This window comes from Lycium ferocissimum, chromosome 8 (assembly GCF_029784015.1).
Source record: "Lycium ferocissimum isolate CSIRO_LF1 chromosome 8, AGI_CSIRO_Lferr_CH_V1, whole genome shotgun sequence".
In the NCBI taxonomy this organism is placed as follows: domain Eukaryota; kingdom Viridiplantae; phylum Streptophyta; class Magnoliopsida; order Solanales; family Solanaceae; genus Lycium; species Lycium ferocissimum.
In genome coordinates, this window is record NC_081349.1 from 6,802,601 (window position 1) to 6,811,107 (window position 8,507).

Genomic DNA, 8,507 nt, shown 5'->3' on the forward strand with positions numbered 1-8,507 from the left:
TAATTTGTAAATTCGTGGAGTTTTGACCATTAAAAATTGGGGCTTTTGGGCTGGTTGGATGTGCAATGAGGTGGCGCCCTCTTTAGTGTTGGTTTAGCTCCAATAACGGTGCAAAAAGTGTCTAAGTGGAATAGGAATGACCCACCTGAAGTGTCTAAATGGAACAAGAGCCACTTTAGGTCTTTCAAGTGAAAGAAGTGGATGACCAAAGGTGTCTGTCGATAGGTTTGGCCTTCAAACAATAAAAGAATCACATTTCTTAAAATATATTACTATCAACCTATGCGATTTACCTCCCTAAAAGAAGATAATCAATAATATAATTAAACATCACTCCTCCTTTAAAAAAACCGAAATTACTTGCAAATAGAAAAATACTAAAATATGATAATTTTGAGATATGACAAAAATATGAAGTTCAATGATAAATAAAGATGTAAAATTCGACTATGTATTTTTAAAAGAGATGTTAAGTGTTATTCACTCTCACAATGTTATCAAATAGTAACTATGCAATACTACGACTTGTATTTCAGTTATTCTCAATCTTCTTATTTCTATAGATGACAAAAACTATTAAGTTATCAGGATCAATAGTGTTAACTAAGGAATTGGACACAAATTTGTGTAAGAACTGTTAGGCGAGCCCAGAGCGTTGGGCGTTAGGCGTGTTTAGGGCGTATAATCAGGCGCTAAAGGCATAAACCTCACAGATCTAAGCCCCACATGTGAGTCTCGAGGCATTTGGCCAGTGCTCCGTCCCGAGACGAGTCCAGAAACTGTTTTTTACAACATTGATATATAGTTTGAACTAGGAAGTTGTGAGTTCACACCTGGTATTAAAATGGTAGAATTGCACATGAGGACGGAAGGAAATGACCTCCTATGACCACTTAGTCATCGTATATTATTATGTTTAATTAATACCTTCAAAAAAATATGCATGATAATTGAGACAGCAGAAACACCAAGATAGAACTAGAGAAGAGATCTACAACAATCTTACCACATCTATTAGAATCAATTAGCACTTACACACTGCAATATGTGATTCACAAATCAAACACAAATATTGAAGATAGGATAATATATATAGTAATACAGAGCACAACAATAAGTTGAAAGCCAAGAAAGACTCCAAAACGGAGTCCATTGCCGTTTTGTGACTTGCCGGTTCGCCATGCTTTTGCCAACATCCTTCCTTCATTGCTTTACTCAATGCATTTTCTGGTATTATAGCTAAGAGTTTGGTAAAGTATGAGCAAACTTGAAATTGTATATAGAGGAGCTGCTCGGACTCTCCAAAAATGTTGTCACATTCGTGTTAGATCCTTCAAAAATATATTATGTTTAGAGGATCCAACAGGCACCCGTCGACAATTTTAAAGAGTCTGAGCAACACAGTGGAGGAGGGCGTTTAAAGATCCTCCACTCCAACTTGCCTATCTTTTCTTAAGACCCATGGATTGCTTCATCCCACTGCATTTTTTCACTTAATAATCTAGTACTTGAAGAAAGTGATAGTGTTATTGTTTTACTTTTATCCAATAGGCTCTCAAGAGAAAGCTAGTGGTGAGTTAGCCCATTGATTGTGGCCTTAAATAGAAGAACTCAACAAATCGTTACATCATAAACCACTACTATTATTATGCTATACCTTTTTCTTTTTCACTATTGCACCCCACACAAATCTCTTTAGATTTCACCATGAAATGTTGGTGGTTCACAAGAGCCTTTTAAGTGTTACGTAATAGTAGCACTTGGTTTCGTTGGGAATGAAATATTAAATTCAACCTTTACCAAACATTATAAGCAAAGGCATGCACATCTTTTTATAGTTTCAGCTTGATTTGGTTCGGAACTACGTAAAAAATATTTAAAACTTTGACAAACATTAAATTCGTAATCCATAATTTCAGAAATGCAATATGTCAGGCTTAGAATCAGTGGCGAAGACCGAAAGTTTGTTAAATGAAGTTCAATGTATATATGTATATATAAAAAAATATTGACATGTATGCACATTATAGTTTTTTGATAAAGGGTGTAATTCAACTGACCATCCTTAATTCTATTTGGCTCCACGACTACTTACAAATCCACAAGTTCAATCCATCGAGTTAAATTTTGAATTCACAATTATGACAAGTACACAAAGATTTTATTAACTCAAAATCAACTCTTCAAAGGTAAGCTAATCACAAAATTGTACAAACATGAAGCGATGTACTTTGTAGCCAGAAAATTCTAATCTTATTTCTCTCTTCGTGTTGTTAGTTGAATAGTGAGCAGCCATTAAAGGGTTGTGGAGTCCATAAACTATTGTCAATTATGCATTACAACATGAGATGACTAGGTAGCTTGTCAGTTTTACTATATTCTTGCCAAATGGTGCATTACTTTTAGATCATTGGTGCTCTTTTTCTCTTTTTTCGTCTGTAGTACTAGTGATTCCACTCACTCATCCATCATGCTTGTCCACAACTTCCCCTTTATAACTCCATGTATCAACTCAGTCCTTCACTAGTCCCATAATACTTGTCGGCCAACTGCCAAAAAAAAATAAAAAAATAAAAAGAGAGAGAGAGACAGAGAAGTAAAAGTAGGGATTGTTTTTTCAAAGTTTTATATTACAGCATTGAGGGTCTAGCTTTCTTTTTTTCTTTTCATTCATCACTAATTAGCTAGCAAGGTGATATTTCTTTTATTCTTCGGAAAAGGTTCAAAAATACCCCTAATGTATGAAAAATACACACAAATATCCTCCATTCATCTATTGGTCTAAAAATACCCCTAACCTATTTTTTGGCTCAAGAATATCCCTCAAACTACACTAAACCTTATGACTTTTTACAAATTAAAAAAGTTATATGTGACTTATTATGATTGACCATATATATTATTCAATTTATATGTGAATACTAAGGTTCACCGAAGACGGAAGCTTTTCTCTGCAGAAAGTTTTCATCCCACACTCCTAGGTCGTGCTATATGATATACTACGTAGTTGGCATTTTGGGTTGATCAACTTTTACACCATTCCCTCTTCTTTTTCATTGCAAAACTTATTGGGTGAAACAATTTCTTGAAATTCTAGCCACAAAAAAAAAAAAAAAAAAAAAAAAACACAATTTCTTGTAAGGCTTGATTGTCTTTAACAAACCAAGCACGTGTTTTTTTTTCCACTTTGTAATAGGCGGCGGTGAAATTCGATTATGAGATTTCACCTTGCTCTGACACTATGTTAAGTGTGCGACAATAATCTCGTTTAAAAAATTAAGCTATGAAAGAGCAATTTTCATTTTTATTTACTTAATTATATGAGTATTCAATAAGAATAAGGTTATATCTAACACCGTGTATATAAACGCCAATTTGAGTGTCAAAAATACAGTGACCTCCTCCTCAGAAATGCACTCAATAACAATATAATATGTTTACACAAATATCCTCTGAGTTGATTTTTCTTTTGCCCTATGAATGCAAATTAAACAAAGAAAGAGAACCCTATGATCAGTTGGTCTAATTATTTACTTCTTCTAAGAAGCCTTTCAGCATTTTGTTTGCCTATACTATGGTCATAGTCAATTCAGAGGCGGAGTCAGGATTTGAAACTTGTGAGTTTGGGGCTCTAATTCTTTAAAGTTATTGGGTTCTAGATTAATAACTTGTACATATTTGACAAAAAGTTTAATACAAATATATGATTCGGACGAAAGCTACTAGGTTTGGCCGAACCCACGCCCGAAGGGCTAGCTCCGCCCCTGATAGGCATGCCTGCATCCCAATATTAAAATTAAAAAAATTCCACATGGCAGTTGCAAATATTCATCCAATGGAAACTATATGATGGATCTGCCGCCTTTATAAGGTGGAAAACGTCAATCACAGATAATATATATATTTTTTTTGGTAAATTAGAAATTTCCATAAATATTAGCTAACAGAGAGAGTTGCCATAGAGTTTGCTGAAGACAAGCTCAGCTGATGTTCAAAACAATCAAGTAAACTGTTAATATTACAGACATTGATATTCCTTGAAAAGGTAATTCCTTCCATGTCTGCCCAAAAACTATTGTTTGCATACACCAGAGGAACTAGCTTCGTCTGCTTATGTAACACTCCATAAATTTATATTAGGCGTGAATGTGTTAAATGAGTATTAACGTGACATTTTAGCCATGTGAAGTCCCATCGGGATGAGTTTGGGTAGAAATAGTTGTTTCGTAATCAAGAAGAATAGTGAGGTGCATAAGATTCGATAGAATCGGCTAAGTTTAAGATAGGTCTGCCTTCCAACATGATTTCGTGAAAATCCGTTGGGAATTTGAGAAAACTTAAAACATGAAAGTTGTAGCCCTTTGAATACCTTTCTATCCATACAAGGTGGAGGCCAATCGGAGCTTTGTGCTAGGATTTATGCCCATTTTATCAAAAGTTGTCAGTGTAGTGAAATTAAGGCGTGCGCGATGCGCCAGGCCAACTTTCATGAACTTTGGAAAAAAAATTGTAGGATCATAAAAATGCCGGGCTGCGACGCCCCGCCCATCGCGCCCGGCCATTTTTTTCGCCTGGTACGACTTTTCCCGAATTTAATATATCCCCAACTCCGAAAAACTTTTCCCGCTTCTTTCTAAACCGTCTTTTTGGAGAGAAAACACCCTAGGGCTTCCACAAAGCATCCAAGATGAGTTCTTACTCAAACCTCATTGATTATTACATCAATCTAACAAAGATTAATGCTAGAATCCTCATCTATTCCATAGATTATTGATTAAATCTTCGTCTTGGACAAAAGAACCCTAGAATCCTAACTCAAGAGACTTGAACATAAAAAGGGTAAGACTTTCCTACTTCAATTGATTATAGCTTTGTGTTGATAATTATAGACTATAAGTTCATAAGAGATGAGTAGTTGGATTTGTTAGAAAAGCATGAACAATTATACGTTTGGTCTACTGATTGTAGATTGCTGATTAAGGGTGATGTTTATCTTATGGGTGATGAAGAATGATATTGATTGTAGCAATATGAGATTGTAGAATCCTATAAGAGCAAGAGAATGGTTAGTTGGGTGTAGAAACACCATTGATGAGAGTTGTGGAGCTTCATGCCCACTAAGTGTTTGATAAAATGGTTAGATGACCAAAACATGAGTATTCTTAGTAATATTGATTTCCCTTGACTTATATTGCCGTAGATTAAAGTCGAAAGGAGTGACAAAGATTGTAGTACGCTTAAAGGTCGGAGTTGAGGTATGTAGGGCTTCTATCTACGTGTGGGAATACTATTGTTCTTCCTCACGCCACGTTATCTCATGTCTTCCATGAATTTCTCCTTTTTATGAGTATTAAACCCTAGTTTCATGAAAAGCTTAAAAGTTCTTATAGTCTAAATAACTAAACTTCGTATTTCATTCATGTATATCATTCTGAGCATCATGAACTCATTACGTAATCCATGAATACTCATACTTTGATTTCCATGAGTTTCAAGCATGTAACACGAACAAGTATATAAACCATTATTGTTATATTCCATGAATCCTCCATGAATTTTATGTCCCATGAAAACTATATGATGTATACATGTTATGAATTTTATTATAAATCATGTTATGAAAATCATGGGCTTAGATGCCATCTATTATTCATGTTCATGTGTGAGGAGTTGTGCAGATTACCGTGAAGGATCAGACAGCCTGAAACTACGCATGATAAGGATCGTTCCGCCCAGTCAGGACGATTCCTTCATGTTACCCTTATGGGATTTTATTGATTAGATCCATTCATGTCATGTTCATGTCTCGTATTCCGGCAAGGTGCAAGATGGCTTAGCTGATCGGGCAGAGATCAGATGCCACGTGCTCTTGTGGTGGTTACATGTCAGTTATACTAGGGCTCTCTCATTTAAAATGTTTCTCTCATGTTAAAATATATTCATGTCAGGTGTTACTCATGTTCATGTTCATCTTACAGTTTCAGTTCCTATTATTTCATGTTCGATGTTTATTCATTCAGTTGCTTTACATACAAGTACAATTCAAATGTACATACGTCCCTTTTGCAGGGGGCCTGCATTTCACAATGCAGGCACTGATTTACTGGACAATGGATCTGCTCGTTAGGATATCACACATATCAGATATTTGGTGAGCCCCATCTCATTCGGGGTAGTATCTTTATTTTCAGTAGTTATGTTATAGTAGACAGTCAAATATGCTGGGGGCCTTGTCCCAGCAACAGTTCATTATTTCAGACTCATGTCAAAGGTTTCATAGACTGGTCTAGCATGTTATGTCAGATGTTCAGTGTTGGCTAAGTACTTATCATGATTTCAGACTATTTCCGTGATTATGTTCTAAAGCAGTATTTTCAGTATTATTATGACGCTTCATGTGTCATTCAGACTTTTTCATGTCTTAACTTATATTCCGCATCAGTACATGTCCTATGTTGATTCAGCAAGCCAAGTGGTTCGCTCGGTCACATGAAGCAAGGCACCGAGTGTCGTGTTACGCCCAAGTCATGGTTCGGGGCGTGACAGCTTAGCTCCAAAAACTTTCCTTCTAGCTTCTTTCTTAGCCAGAGCATCCATGACTTGGTTCTTCTCTCTAACGACATGCTTGATCTGCGGGTTTCCCAGCTTTCTCATCATAGATCTGATAAATGATAGCATCATAAGTACCATGCCCATAAGAATCATGTGACTTACCTCAGTTGAGTCACTTTCCACCATTCTAGGTTTTAAGTTTTGATGTGCTTCCATGGTGAGTCCTTCCAATAGCAATTTCAGTTTAAGTGTTGGCGGCAAAATGCATTCCTTTGATGAAGCCTATTACCCAGTCTCTATTGTTATTCCTAATTATTCCTCCTATTCCCCCAATTCTAGTATTCCCATGCAAGCACCATCTGTGTTGAGTTTGTAAAAACCCCTGTCAGGTGGAATCCATCTAACATGGATGGTAATAGTGGGTGTTCGGAGCTATGGGTTGCTGATCAGGAGGCAATATTCCAAAGCTTTGGACCAGGTGTTTATGGTTAATAGGGTCCTTTTTGTTGTTGAATTGATTATTGTTTCTAGTCAACCAGATGTGCCAAAGGCAAAAAGGAATTATGTCTTTCCAGAGGAGGAAAGTATCAAAGTTTATATCTTTGATGTTGGTTAAAGTTGCAACCCCGTTTTTAGGGGTGAACTGGACTCTGTTATCTTGGTTATTTGGCAGGCTACTGGAACAGATGTTGTGCCAGAAGGTTAAGGAATTGGAGCATTGAAAGAAAATATGATGGATGTCCTTATTAGTGGCATTGCAAAAGCTGCAGAGGTTAGAAACATTGAGGCCTGTGGAAGAGAGATATCTGTTAGTGGGAAGTCTTCCATGTTGGAAAATCCACATGAAATACTAAATCTTGTTGAGGGTATTCAACTTCCAAATCCAGTTAAAGCTATTTGAGTAAGTAGTAAGATTTTTTTTTTCATTATCAATCAGGTTGCAAGCAGATTTAGTGGTGAACTTCCTATTGCTGTTCAGATTCCAGATGATGTTATCAAGCATATAATAGTTCTGAGGGATCAAAACATCTTTGATTGCATTGGAGATAGGAAGAGGTAGGACAAAAGGAAGATTTTGAAAGTTCCAGGCACCACTATTGTATGCAGTAGCTACTTTTGTAAGTTCAAAACCCAGAGGAAGAGGTCCTTGGATTTGGTTCCTGAGTCTACCATGGTGGGAATCCAATTGTCTCCCCAGAAGTTGGTGTCATTTCCATTGTGTATGACATTGGAGACACCTTTACTACAATTATCTCACCCTTCAAGGAAAACCTTCCAGGTCCTAATTTTCCCACTTTTGGTAGTTTGACCAGGTGTGCAGTGTTTATGGATGAGGATGGAAGCCCAGTTAGCTAAAGGTTTCTTCAGCAATCTCTAGGCTTGGCAGTTAACAAAGCTTTGTTCTTGGTTTCAGCCTTTTAGATACCCCCCCCCCCTCTCCCCAATTCTTTAGGAAGAGTAAAGGTATCCTAACCTAGAAGGTGAATTGTAACGACCCGTCCGGTCATTATTTAATATTTTGCGAAACCATGCCCAATTTAAGTCTAGGGTTGTAGTTAATAAGCTTCATAATATGTTTTAAGAGTTAGGAGTGGGAAAAATCAATTTCAGAAGGGTTTAGAAAATGTCGGGCCAGAATTTAAAAGCGGACCGCCGTAGCGGCACCGCTATAGCGGCCTGAGGACTGCCGCAGCGGTACCGCTATAGTGGCCTGAGGACCGCCGCAGCGGTCCACGCAGAAACAGTGACCGAAAATCGTGTACTTAGTCTATTTTCTCTCCTTTTTCAAACATAAGACTCCCAAGGGATTCTCCTAGGGTTCCTCATGAAAGAAAAACCATGGCCCCAAAGAAAAAGAAAACCCTTCTAATCCCTTCTTCCACCTATCCCTACGAAAGATACCCACTCATGGATTCGGATGGAGGTTAAGAAGACGAGCAATTCATGGAGAATCA